Here is a 15,059-nt window from a genome sequence, read left to right as displayed (position 1 = left end):
GTAACTTACCAAAAGTCACACAGCTAATATCTGGAGAACCTATCATTCAAACTCAGGCCTTCTTGCTCCAGATGCATGCAATGCCCTTTACCATAAAACTTTTAAAACAATCCATTTGCAAATAGTATCTATTGACAGAAGTAGATAAAAGAATTCATCTATCTATATAAAAAGGACCACTAGCCGTAACAATTAAAACTATGAGACTTTTCTGTTACTTGTTATGTTGAAGATGTTAGACAAACGGACATTGGAAAAACACTACATAGTGGAGAAAACTAAAAAAGATCAACTGACACAAACATTTCAGCTGAATATAGACAGGGCTTTAGCATCCTCCCTCTTGACTGTTCAATATGTCTGCAGTAACTTACGTGAGCTTAACCTGGAGAATGTGCTCCCAGCACTCAGTGCTGTGAAAAATATTACATGCATGTAACTATCAGTTCATTTATAAGGTGTTCTTCCCTAGGGTTTACTAGAAGTCAATCAAGTCCGGTCTCTGAAAGAGAACAAAAATATGAAATAGAAAAACAAGTAAATAATTAGAATAGCAGAATGGCTGAATTCTCTTGTTTCAGTGGAATGTTAACTACAGCTCAGTCACACTTCTCCTGTGCTGAAATCTATTTATACTGGATATCTAAAACCCCAGGAATTCCTATAGTTGAGGAACCCTAACGTAGAAGTACACAAAGCACTTAAATATTCTGCAACCATCAAATGCAAAGTAGATCCTGGTCAATCAGCCAGCTGTGTTTACCACATACCGATCTAGGCATTCAGCCAGCTAGCGTCTGCACATACTTGTCAGAAAATCGTGTAACACCTGATGATTCTCCTAGCAGATCTGCATACACATTTAATAAGAAAAGACCACTGAACACCAGACAACTCCAGATTCGGAAATCTGGCATATAGAAAATGGATGGTAGAAAGTCGAGAAGTAAGGGAAGGAAGTAGACGCACAGTGGCCTCACAGGATATCATGACCTACGTGGATTTACCAGGATCTGGAGTCTGATCTTCAATGTCTCAAGGCCAGTAACTGGGACATAATACTGTACTCAGAAATAAGTGATAAAGAAGATGTGGTATATTTATACAATGGAATACTACTCAGCCATAAAAACCGACAACATAATGCCATTTGCAGCAACATGGATGCTCCTGGAGAATGTCATTCTAAGTGAAGTAAGCCAGAAAGAGAAAGAAAAATACCATACGAGATCGCTCATATGTGGAATCTAAAAAACAAAAACAAAAACAAACAAACAAACAAAAACAAAGCGTAAATAAAGGACAGAAATAGACTCACAGAGAATACAGACTTGTGGTTACCAGGGGGGTGGAGGGTGGGAAGGGATAGACTGGGATTTCAAAATTGTAGAATAGACTACACTGTATAGCACAGGGAAATATACACAAAATGTTATGATAATTCACAGAGAAAAAAATGTGACAATGAGTGTGTATATGTCCATGAATAACTGAAAAATTGTGCTGAACACTGGAATCTGACACAACATTGTAAAATGATTATAAATCAATAAAAAATGTTAAAAAAATTACTCTCACTAAATTCTCACCAAGAAAAGATGTAAAATTAAGAATACCAATTTACTAATTTGTAGTGGAGGATATCTCTTCTAATGTCCATATTTCCTCCAATATTATTAGCCAAATAATTGGATCAGTAGGTTGATCAATGGCACAGATTTAAGGCAAAGCCCAAGGATTGACATGGTGAATATTTCACTGGAGCCATAATGAGGTCTAAAAATATATATCTGCCTACAGCAAAAAACACCTTGTTCATAAATGAACTGGGTCCCCCAAACGTCATCTCTCTCTTCCTGGACAGTGCTTATTCTGAAAGTCAAAATTTGCTTCTCTTAAAGGACTTTCTCTGCACAAGCCAATCCATTTTCCCCTTAACTACATTTTTCTAAGTAGGTCTAGAGAATACAATTTCTATTCCCAATAGATTTGTGTTTTATTCTCAAAAAGCAAACATGTTTCTCCAAGTCCTTTGGAGGCATCTTCTCCACTATATGGTCAGGTTAAAATATAAGGTTGAAGAACTCAAGTTTTAAGCAAAGTCTAGGTCAATTCACAGTAAATCAATAATATCTTGGCAACCACCACCCAAGTCCTCGTGTGGGCTATTCAAAGTCAATGCAGTTTCTTAAAATGCTTCTTTATTCTCATCCTCATTGTGTTTGTTTCTCTGGCTTATATTTCTCCTGCTGATCAAAAATACATGCGTTTTCCCCAACATCACATTACCATTTTCATTTTTCTTCCTACTGTTTCTCGCAGAGAATCTCCTTCAATTCTATTGCTACCATACCCTGGAAGGTGACCTACAAATCTCTACCTCAAGTGCTAACTTCTCTCAACATTTCAAAATACCTAGATCACGTGGAGAGCACAACGGTTAAACCTCCAACTTTCATCTCCAACGTAAATTCATCATCTTTCCACATTAAACTTTCCACATTATTAAAGGACAGCAAGAATATGAATTACAGTCTTCTCTTGGTATCTGCAGGGGGATTGGTTATGGCACACACACAGTTACCAAACTCTGCATATACTCAAGCCTCTTAGTGAGCCTTCTATACCCTCTGGTTCCGCATCCACTTATTCAATCAACCTCCAATCCCATATGAAGTCTGCAAGCTGCAGTTGGTGGACTCTGTGAAGGCAGAACCCACAGATACAGAGGACTTTGTATTTTTTGGAAAACAAATCCAGGTATAGGTGGACCCGCATATTTCAAATCCCTGTTGTTCAAGGGTCAAATGTTTTTGTACTATCTAAGCAGATTCCTACCTGGTCCCATTTGCTTGCTCTATTTTTTCTCCTTTCCCTGTACTTGGGAATTTTCAGATCCCGGAACAAGCAATGAGCCACTGTGGGAAGAGCCTCAAAGTAATATTCAGCTTTCATGCTTCACAGCTTCCCCCCCACCTGTATGGAATGGGTCTACAAGGGCTCTTCATATAATTGTACAAGCCATCAGGGAAAGGAATTATTCACGAGCCACTGGCAAAGTCAAACAGTAAACAATGGTTCATTAGAAAGGTTATTTTGCCACTTATAAAATTAAAAGCATATAGACAGGGCGGCAGTCCTGAGTTTACCACTGTCCCCTCTGTAAATACTACAGACTTAAACTTCGAGGATTATCAAGTTTACACTCCCATTTTGTAAGAAAGTAATTGAGGTTTAAAGAGGTTAAATAAATTGTCCAAAAGTCAAGGAGATAATTATCCACGCCTTCAAATTTTTTTTCAATTCCTTTTTAGTCTCTCCATTTACCCTCAAATCCTAGAAGAGTGTTCTGAGAGAGTGGACTCCAGAAAGATTCTCATTTCCTAGAAATCTAGCCATTGATATTAAATTGTCTCGGAAGTCAGGGAAAAGGGAGACAGTTACTAACATTCTGTTTCTGGGAGTTTAAGTAGCAGAATATGGAACAGTGCAATGAGATAAAGAGCAGGGAAGAGATTGGGACAAATAATTCAATTAGATAACAGAGCCATTTTTAGCACTATAATCCATGTGATAGTGCCTCATTTTCCCCAAGTATTTAGAGACATTAAACATTAGTATAGTCTCCCAGCCCCATCCCCACCTTTTTTCCTATCAATTCCTGACATTCAAGTATAGTATTCTTTAAAAAGTTAGGTAATAAATATTATTAATAGAAAACACTGCATAGTATACACGGCAAACATTAAATGTATAGCCTGGAGTACACGTTGGAGTTTCTTAGATGTTTGTAGCTGTAAAACACGTTGCTGTTATTTGTAACCACTGATGTTTTCTTTCGTTTTCTAAACAGGCTTATAAAACCTCAGGGTACCAGAATGCAATTCCCAATTTCCCCAGGATTCCATTGCACACAGTGAATCCTGGATGCAGCCAAGAGGTCATGGTCATTGGCTCAGGTTCTGCTCCCAGATAACCTGGGCTGTGAACCTTCATGTCTCAAATTCCAATAATAAATTTTATACCACATACCTCCATAACACCACCCCAAAGCAGCGGAACTGTATCACTTTCATTGTTAGTTGCCATTTGTTTTCTCATTTTCTTTTCTTTTCTTTTTTTTTTTTTTTTTTTTGAGAGGAATAGAATCAATTTCACTTCCTATAGGTTCTCCATAGGCCCTTTACCTACTCAGTCAGTCCTCCATTGATGACCTTCTTTGTATCCTATCCCACTATCACAGACTTATTACACTTTCAGTTCCCAGAGAGAATAAAAATTCCTACCTACACTATTAAACATCAGATTCAACCATGTTTATGTAAGAGACAACTGTCACATCACTGTTGCAGACATAGTTTTGGGTATGAACACACACATATACACAGACTCACATATTTACTCATAGGTTTGTATACATACACATACACACACACACACATCAGCCTGGTTGTAGCATTATTATCTTCCATGAAATAACATTAAAGGGAATAAACAACCACAAAAACTATTTGTTAGCTTTTTCATTTCTCGTGCAACTTCACTGCAGTCTATCCATGCCTGTCTCTGCAGTTGAGAGCCCTGCTCAAAGAAATGAGGCATCAGCTCCTATTTGATATATTCCTAGGTCTTGGCCGAGAGTCTTTCATCAGAGATGAACTGCGCCTAATGCAATGACTAGAATTAAAGCAGCTCAGAGAACGCACCTCCCTGCCAAGAAACCCTGTCGTATTGTGCTCTTGTTCACTTGCTATTCCAGCAAGTATGTAACTAGTACTAATAAGTCACTGGCTGCAGTTCCAGAAAGAGCAGCAGGAACAAAAATGCTGACCTCGGTACATTTGTCCTCACTTTACAATCCATGAAATTCTCACTGATTGATCTACAAGGCAATGCATCCATCCATTCCATTACCGTTCCCTCCAAGAGCCTTTTAGGAACTTGCAAAATCAATGTAATTCTGTAAACAAAATGAATCCCCATCAATATGACCATAAATGTGATAACAGAAAAAGTTGTCATATTTTAACTTACCAAAAACACGGGTAGAGCAATTCTAACATGATGATCCAATTTTATTTCAGGAAAATAATGTAATTATTATGAAAATAATAAGGTGTTACATTAATTAAAGTGTATTTAAAGTTTTTTAAGGTTCCATATTTTAAGTTTAAGATGACTCAAAACACTTCCTTAATTTGGACCTATATGTAATTAAATTCTAAACATACATACAGATATGAAATAAATTAAATAAACGGGTATTTTTCAGTGGAAAATAGAATGAGGGACACTTCTTTCAATTGCTTATAATTCTGTAACTATTATATAAAACAAAAAGATGATTAAGAATATAAATTATTTTACATATAGGGAAATAATCTCTTTTAAAGATGAAGCTTTGTAACAAAATGCTTTTTCATAAGAAAGGCAAAATGAGCCTGACAATACATCTTTCAATTTGTGTTTAAGTTTTCAGACAAAATGATTTTTCTTAGAATTTTTCTACTAAATCCCCATAGACAAATTGAGTTTTTGAGATTTTTGTTTAGCAAGGAAATGTTCTTAATGTAGATAAACATAAAAGTATACACTGCGTATCTTCATACACGTGTGCATAATAGAGCTAGATGTCCTTACACACACACTCATAGTGTTAAAGAAATGACTACCTGAATGAACCATTTCTCCTAGAAAGACCAGCACTTCCAGGTAGATAAGAAAGGAACACACACACACACACACACACACACAGTCTATATATTATCTATATATATTATTACTATCATTTTTTAATCAAATGTGCTTACAAATTCCAGGCGAACTCAGCATTTATTTCAGAGGTGGATGACAACTCTATACTGGAAGGTTATTAATGGACCATTGTAGATTTACAAAGTCAGTCCTAGCACCTGGTGCACAATGAAGGTTGAAAGTAAAACTGCCTGGCAGAATAAAGATTGTGGGGCTTGAGAAAGGTTACTTAGAGAAGTTAGGGAGAAAGATCTTGAGAACTGGGGTGGATTACTCGAGAAAGGCGCCTGCTGAAAATGCTCTAGGTACAGAGACATGAGAAAATATAAGATATTTAACATATTCAGGCTGAAATCGTTGGTGTATTGTAATTCTCATCCATTATTCTGAATCTTTTCATTTTAAAAATGCTAATAATGATAGCTATTTCTGGTTGATTTCTTTGTAGAAGGGGCATAATAAAGAAAACCTGATGGAGAGAAAAGAACAACTACAGAAGCAATTGACAGATAAATAAGAATAGAGTAGGAGAAGGAACTCAGAGTTAGAGGTGTTTGGACAACATAAACTCCTTGAAAATTCTCAGATATAGTGACGAGAGCACTGTTTCACTCTGTACATGGGCGGTGGATTTAAGCTATTTTAAGGAGATGTTAGAGGAAGATTTGGGGCTACTCCGGATACCCACAACATCTGTCATTCACCTTTAGTATTAGAGATAGCAAGCACAAAACATTGCTGATAAAAACTGATAATTTAGTGTGATACAAACGTGAAATGAGATGAGCAAAAAATAGTCTTTTTTTCTGTATCTCATAGTAAGTGGCATTTGAATTCAAATTAAGCACATCTAATTGGGTTAGTTATCACACTGAAAGAGATTAAAAAACACACTTGTCTTAACTCTGGCTGCTGTAGCAAAATACTATAAACTGGGTGGTTTAAACAACAGACACTTATCGCTCACATTTCTGGAGGCTGGGAAGCTCGAGACTAGGGTACCAGAAGGTCTGGTGCTGGTGAGGGCTTTCTTCCTGGCTTCTAGATGTCTGTCTACTTGCTGTGTCCTCACATGGCAGAGAGAGAGGAAGCAAGCTCTCTGGTGTCTCTTCTTATAAAGATGTTAATCCCACCACAAGGGCTCCACTAACAGGAACTCATCTAAACCTAACAACCTCTCAACGGCTCCACCTACAAATACCATCTCACTGGGGACTAGGGCTTCAACATAGAATTGAGGGAAGACAAAATTTAGTCAATAGCAGTGCCCCTAACAATTTAGACAAGAGCTACTTGTACATTTTATATATATATATTTTTTTACACACACATATATACATACATATATAAATGTTTATACATATAGGAATATATATGTGTGTGTGTGTGTAACTTTTTTATTGAGGGTATCTGCCTCTCTGTAAACTTCCTCTGTAAATAGTCTATTTGACACAGCTACACTTTGCACACTTTCTGCCCCAGCATGTATCAGCCCCACCACCACCACACACACACACACACACACACACTTGAACACCAACATAGGATAAGCTACTAAGTGAAAATGCAACTTGTAACAAAATGATTGTTTCCCTGGGGAAAGTCTCAAGGTCCAGATGGAACATTCAGGGGTGGATTCTTTTAGGGTAGTGATTAGCATTCATCTAAGAGACAATGCTCCCCATCCCTAGGATGTGTGGGACATGGGAAGTGTTTTGAAAGAGGATACAGTGAACTTAGACAGCATACAAGTCCTTTCTGAGTCAGCTTTATAATGGTGCTCAACAATTTTGAATTAAACATTGACACTTCCCAGAAAATCAAGGATAATTACTCAGTAAGAATAGAAGTGAATTCTAATTCCAAATCAAAATATTTTAATCTTGTGCATTTCATTCCTCTTCTTCCATAATGTTGGAGAATCAAGAGTTGACTCTATTTGTGTAAGTAAAGCTAACATACACAGAAAATATGCTTTAAGGCAGGGATGGAATTTTAGAAACTCTCATTCACCCATTAATTCATTCAGCAAATACTTACTGAATGCCTACCATGTCTTGAGTAGCACACCAGGCACAAGGAAGACAAAAATGAATGAAGCATACCTGTTCTCAAACACTGTCTGATCCTAGGTTAGTGAGAGAAAACCCACTCCAACAGAGCAGCACTATGTACTGTGACAGAGGGAGGCTGGACTGCTGTGACCTCTCAGGAAAGGCTGCAAGTGAGAAAAGACTTCCAAGAATGAAAACCTTGACGTCAGAGAAGGAACCGGCTAGATGACGGAGTAGGAGACAAATGGAGAGGATTCAATAGGAACATGACAGTCTATGCATTGGAGATGGAAGAAGATAACTGGGTGGAGTGCTGGGGTCACTCCTTGCTTCCACAAAAGCAACTTTGCTTTTGTTTCTTCTTTTGAGTTTCATCTCATGTTGTATTTCAGTGATTTCTCATGAAAATAGAAAGGATCAAGGGCTTATAATAAGGAACTGTTAGGAGCTTGAAATACTGGAACTGGGAGGGCATGTGTGAAAATGGTAGAAAATTACATCAACAGGATTAGCAAAGAACAATTTGTAAACTTGATTAAATGAGAACCTAAGTACAACGGGATAAAATGGAACATTCCTCTTATATAAGGACAAAAGACTCTAATCAGAACTGATACCACCACACTCCAATAGAAAAAAGAGAGAGAAAGAATCATTTACTTACATTAAGTATGATTTCTCTTATAATACAAGCATTGCTTGGATTGGTCAAGAAAAAGTAAAATTCTTTGTATTCACAATAATGATAAAATCTATTTTTCAAACAGAACAAGATCAAAGCCAGGCTCCTAAGGAAAAAAAAAACCACATTTTTCCTAATTTGATTTTTTTTCCATAAAAACTTTTGCCTCGATGCATTATATTTACATCTTAGGTTACCTGATAAAGACTCACACCCTCCAGTGGCAGAACTGAAATTAATACAACTTCCCATCTCTTATAGATTGAATGTTTGTGTCTCCCCCAAATTCTTGTGTTGAAATCCTACCCCACAGTGTGATGGTGTTAGGAGATGGGGTCTTTGGGAGGAGATTCGGTCACTAGGGCACAGCCTCACAAATGTGATTAGTGCTGTTACGAAAGAGATCCCAGAGAGCTGCCTTGCCACTTCTGACATGTGAGGACAGAGCAACAAGACAGCCATCTATGAACCAGGACACTGGCCTTCACCATGTACTGAATCTGCTGGTGCTTTGATCTTCGGCTTCCCAGCCTCCAGAGCGGTGAGAAATACATTTCTGTTGTTTTATAAATAAGCCATCCTCCTTAAAGTATCCTTACAGCAGCCTGAAAGGACTAACACACTGTCTTAGATTCCCTTAGACTCCTCATGGCTTAGTCAGAAGAAAGATCCATTAGTATTGGGCTGAATCTTAAAGTGTCATCCAAGTTTCCAGGACTTAAGGTGGAGTCTCCTCCTCTTGTAAGAGAGGTGAAGCACCGTGAGGGAGGGAATAAGAGCCCCAGCATGATGGATCTAAATGGATAGCTGATGAGGGAAGGAAAGGTAAAAGGAACTATTGGCTTTAGTCTGAAAAGATTTTCACTTTCATAAAACAGAAGACTACTAAGTCTATACCATGTCTATATTTGTTCCTCAGCTCATGTACTGACATTCTGAGAGCAATGTGGCCCTTTGGTTCCGAGATCTGCATTATCTATATTGTAGTCCAGTGTGCTTACTCTGAAGGAAATGAGAAAGGCAAGATGGCCTAAGGAAGTGATGATAAACTTAGAGGTACAACTGCAGAAGTGGGTGTCAGCCTCACCAAACCACCTCCACCCTTCACCGGGTAGATTATAAAGTGAAGTTACCCCTGTTTATCAATAGTATCCAAGAGATCCATAAGATGACAGTGGAAGAAGAGATCATCTAAGTATAAAAACAGCAACATCAGGAAAAGAAACACATGCATATCTAGATTACAAAAGAATGGTAACCTCATCATGAAGGTGCTAAAGAACCAGTGAAAGATTTATGAAGAAGAATATGTATATATATAATGTATGGTATCTGTATGTATATTTCCCTGTGTGAAAATTCAATTGTTTATCCAAAGCCGACACATTAGCACTTTCAACATTCTAATTTATTGTTACATTAAATAAATACAAATTGTAATGCATACTAAAGTTCTAAGAATAGATTTACACTGGAATGACTCAACTTGTGAATGACTCAAATAAAAAGCAACAAATGTTGCAACTTCATTATTTTCAGATATTGTTATGGACTGAACGTCAGTATCCTCCCAAAATTCATAGATTGAAGCCCTAGCCCTCAATGTGTTGGTATTTAGAGATGAGACCTTAGGAGGTACTCAGGTCAGCAGGGCAGGGCCTTGGTCTGATGACATTAGTGCCCTTACAAGAAGAGACACCAGAGAGCTGACCCCAGCACACGAGCACACACCGAGAAATATGTGAGCCACCACCAGAACGTGACCAGGCAGGCCCCTGATCTCAGATCTCAGCCTCCAAAACTGTGAGAAAATAAATTTTTACAATGTAAGTCACTCTGTCTATGATATTTTGTTACGGCAGCCCTTGCTGACCAAGATTTGCTAACAAAATGAATAGGAGTACAAACAAGGAAGACCAAACACAACAACAAAAAACCTTTCAAAGTGTTTCAATATTTGAAAGAATTCAGTAAGTATGTAAATAGTTGGGACAAATAACACTCTTCTTTGGGAACCACGCCATCTCTACCTGTCCCTAATAATGTGAAAAGCATTTGCCAAACTGGAGTGTGTAGATAACATCATAAATCTTTTTTACAATTCGATCTTGTGCTTCTCTCAGCTAATTTAAAGAATAGATTTTTTTCAAACAGATTGGTTAATGCCTGTTACTATGGCCAAGCTAGTGTGGCTCCTCATGCTACACACCGTTGAGTATTGAATGAATGGATGAATCCATTTTTACCTGAAGGTAGACTGAGTCCCCAGGAAGCAGTCTTGTCACCCCTCAGCTGCAAGACTGACTTTCTAAAATGCTTTTTATCACATAGATCTACTCTATAGCCTATTTAAAGTATAGAAACACCTCAGGCTGTTATAATGTCCATTTTACTAGTTAAGCTGCTTCAGTTATGCACAAAGATGGAGAGAAGACGGGATGTCTTGCCAGTGACCTGTGTGGATGACAGTGAGCAATAGGAATAATAAAAAAAATGGTAACTAACATTTATTGAGCACTCCCTATGTGCCAGACATGGTATTAAAAATTTTATAATAATTATCTAACTTAATTGTTAAAATAACCCTCAAACAAAGATACTTTTATTATTTTCATTTTACAAATGAGGAAGTTGAAGTTAAAAGAACTTAAGTAAATATTTGGGTTATTTACTACCCATCATGGACTTGATCACATAAAAAAGAAACCATAGCTGGAAAAAAAATACAGATTAAGACACAGATACCAATTTGCTCTCTATTCCATCTCCTTGCTGCAGTGAAAATCTGTGTGTAGAAAGAAAACTCCTTGGCTTTCCAAATTATGTTTAGTTAAAAAGATCTCTGCCATAGAAATGCAGGGTCTATTTGTATCACACACACACACGCACGTGCACACACACACACAATGCTAGAGTTTCATTTATTGCCCAACATGATGTATATATATTTTTGCTTTGCAACTGCCAGGCATTCATCAGTCACATTCCAGGAACATCACACCATTTCAGTATTATCAGAAATGTATCCAAATATGATTTCCCCAAAGATAAGTGGCCCATAGGGAGAGTTTGATGAATGTCCTGCTGCAGAGGATTTTTAATGGATTTTTACTTCTGCCGAAGTTACTTTATTTGAGGCTCTGTTGAAAGTAAGGCAATGCCAGATGAACTGTTAGGGTCCTTTCCAAGTCTCAAGCTCTATTACAGAGATGCTAATATTCTAAAGAACTCAAAAACCTTCACCATCTATTATATCTATTATTCAAATTCATGGAATTTCCTCTGGTGCTGTTGCATAACATTTTCTTTTTTCATACATTAAATTATTCAATTCACTTCCGTTTTTCTCTAACCCCCTTACCCCTTCTCATACCGTGCATTCTGAATATATGCTGCCAGAAGGAATAACTCCTGCAAATTAATAAGGCTTGTCACAGAAAATGTCAATTTAGTATTGGAATAACAGAACAATAAAACAAAAGCAATTTCATAAAGTAATGGTGCATGTCTAAAAATAAAAATCTGTTCTTTGTCAAGATTTTGGTGAGTTTTAATAAGAGACTTAATTTTATTAAAATAAAAATTATTTTTATTAGTATGTTTTATGAGCTAGAATTTTATTAAAATAAACCCAGTGTTGTTTTCTCTTTTTTTCATTCCTTATGCTGTGCAATATACAGCAATCAACACTAGAGAAAATCCAGTAAGATATAAAGCAAATTTGTTTAATAAATATATTTCGAATATCTTCATTTGTGTGTGTATATATATATATATATATATAGTCGTGTGGCTAAATTTGGCACCACATGGAAGAGGTAAATGATGTAAAACTATTAAACAGGGCCTAAATTATTTATATTAAGAATAAATGCATCCCATTTCACATTTAGAAGGCTAGAAGTATTACACAGTTTTATAAGTCTACAATGATTTCCATAGCATTGTCCTTACTAAGGATGAAAACATTAAAATAATTTTCCAAATAAGAGTTATGAAAATGTTATCATATATGTATACAAGTACATATATATGTACATATGTGTGTGTGTGTATAACAGGTGATATGTGGAAATATATTTTGCTACATATGTGCACATATAATTGATCCTCTTAGGAGATACTGCAGTCCTAGTACCTTATCCCCTGCTAAAATAGTATCCAATTATACTTAGTATGTTAATTGTTTTTTAAAAAAAGTAAAAAACAACCTAATGTCTACCAATTGGTAACAGGTAAACAAAATGTGGTCTATTTATACAATGGGATACTGTTCAGCCATCAAAAGGAATGAAGCACTAATGGATGAACACACCCGTTGATGAATCTTGAAAATACTATGCTAAGCGAAAGAAGTCAAGCATAAAAAGCTACTTTATGTATGATTACATTTATAAGAATGTGCAGAATAGGCAAATCCAGAGAAATAGAAAGTACATTAGAGTTTGCCAGGGGCTGGGAAGGGGAGATAGGGACTGACAGCTAATGAGTAAAGGTTTTCTTTTGGGAATGATGAAAATGTGCTGGAATTAGATAGTGGTGGTGGTTGCTCAAGTTTGTAAAAATGTTGAAAAACACAACTATCCACTTTAAAAGAGTGAATTTTATGCCATGTGGGTTATATCTCAAATTGTAAAAGTATTTAAAGCTCAAATGATCACACCAGTGCTCTATTAGTACAATCTTGAAGGAACAATAAACCAGATTCTAACACTATTTGTAAAGACCTAACATATCATAAAGGAAGTATGTGTGTTTGTAAGAGTATGTGTGATCATAAGGAAATACATAGAAATGTTAATAAGCATTGTGTCTGGGTGGTGGACTTGTGGGTGAATTTTCTTTTCTTTAATTAAAGTATAGTTGATTTACAATGTTAGGTTAATTTCTGGTGTACAGCATAGTGATTCATTTATAAATATATATATATTTGCTTTCATATTCTTTTTCATTATAGGCCATTACAAGGTATTCAATATAGTTCTCTGTACTATACAGTAGGAACTTGTTGTTTATCTTTTATATATGGTAGTTTGTATCTACAAATTCCAACTCCCAATTTATCATTCCTTACCACTTGGCTCTCCTGGTAACTGTATGTTTGTTTTCCATGTCTGTGAGTCTGTCTCTGTTTTGTAAGTAAGTTCATTTGTGCCCTTTTTTTCAGATTCCACATATAAGTGGAATCTTTTTTTTTTTTTTTGTATTTTCTAAATTTTCTATGAGTCAGAACAAAAATAAACATGTTTTTTAAAAACAAAACTTCCAATTTGCTTGTTGAGTTCTCTAGAGCTCTTTACAGAACAGATTTTGCTAACTTTCCCTGTGATGGCATATGCCATGGTTCTTTGGTGCCTGTACTTCCTACGTATTGGCGGTGAGACCTAGAAGCTTGATCAAATTCAGGTTCAGTTTCTTTGGCAAGTCCAATTCATGTGTGTTGTGTTGTTCTTCAGGAAGCATATGATGTCTAGTTGTCTCTCTTTTTGTATGTTAACACTGTTTGATGATATGTTCCTATATTAATTAATTCATTAGAGTTTACTGAATGATGATTTCATCTCTTCTCTCACTCCTTTTTCTTTTATTTGATGGAATACTTTCATAAAGAGAAACTCTCTCTCATCAAATATTTGATTAGGCAAAAAAATAGTTTGTTAAAAAGGTGGAAAAGTAATTTATTTAGAAAGGTAGTATAAATGTTTAATTCTTTTTTAATCAGATTTAAAAATGGATTCATTCCCTAGCATCCTCAAAATGTAATTTTAGTAAGCAGAATTCTAAAATAAACCCCAATCATCCTTGGCCTTGTATAAGCCCCTCTCCTTCAGTATGAGCAGAGCCTATGAATATGATGGAATATCACTCCTGTGATAATGGTATATTACACAGCAAAGGCTAATTCAATTTAATATAATGTATAGTACAATCAAAAGCAAGATTATCCCGGGTGTGGAGAAAAAGGAACCCTCCTACACTGTTGGTGGGAATGGAAATTGGTATAGCCACTATGGAGAACAGTGTGAGGGTTCCTTAAAAAACTAAAAATAGACTTACCATATGATCCAGCAATCCCACTCCTGGGCATATACCTGGATAAAAATGTAATTTGAAAAGACACATGCACCCCAGTGTTCACAGCAGCACTATTCACAATAGCGAAGACATGGAAACAATCCAAATATTCATCGACAGATGACTGGATAAAGAAGATGTGGTATGTGTATGTGGTAAGATATATTCAAAGTCCTGATTGAGGAAAGCTGCATTCTAGTATACTGTATCCAGCAAGACTCTCCTTTAGAATAGAAGGAGAGATAAAGAATTTCACAAACAGTGGGGGAGGGTATAGCTCAGTTGTAGAGTACATCCCTAACCTGCGCAAGGTCCTGGGTTCAATGCCCAGTACTGCCCTTAAAAAAAATTTTTTTTTTAATTTCACAGACAAAAACTAAAAGAATTCATCAATACTAAACCTATGCTAAAACAAATATTGAAAGGTCTACTCTAAATAGAAAAGAATCAGGCCTCTATAGAAAGGAGAAAACCATAATTGGAATTGCAATAAC

General features: G+C 36.3%; 1 long non-coding RNA gene across 1 annotated transcript in view; it reads right to left on the bottom strand.

Annotated features, from left to right (window-relative positions):
- Positions 1-468: 468 nt before the first annotated feature.
- The window catches only part of LOC135318965 (uncharacterized), a 44,545-nt gene continuing 29,954 nt past the window's right edge, over positions 469-15,059 (bottom strand). The window contains exon 3 of the long non-coding RNA XR_010377450.1: positions 469-502. This is a non-coding gene — a long non-coding RNA (uncharacterized LOC135318965). The remainder of the gene's footprint in view (positions 503-15,059) is intronic.

Source organism: Camelus dromedarius, chromosome 2 (assembly GCF_036321535.1).
Source record: "Camelus dromedarius isolate mCamDro1 chromosome 2, mCamDro1.pat, whole genome shotgun sequence".
In the NCBI taxonomy this organism is placed as follows: domain Eukaryota; kingdom Metazoa; phylum Chordata; class Mammalia; order Artiodactyla; family Camelidae; genus Camelus; species Camelus dromedarius.
The sequence above is the reverse complement of the archived record's forward strand: the minus strand, read 5'-3'. Positions and strand labels throughout refer to the sequence as shown.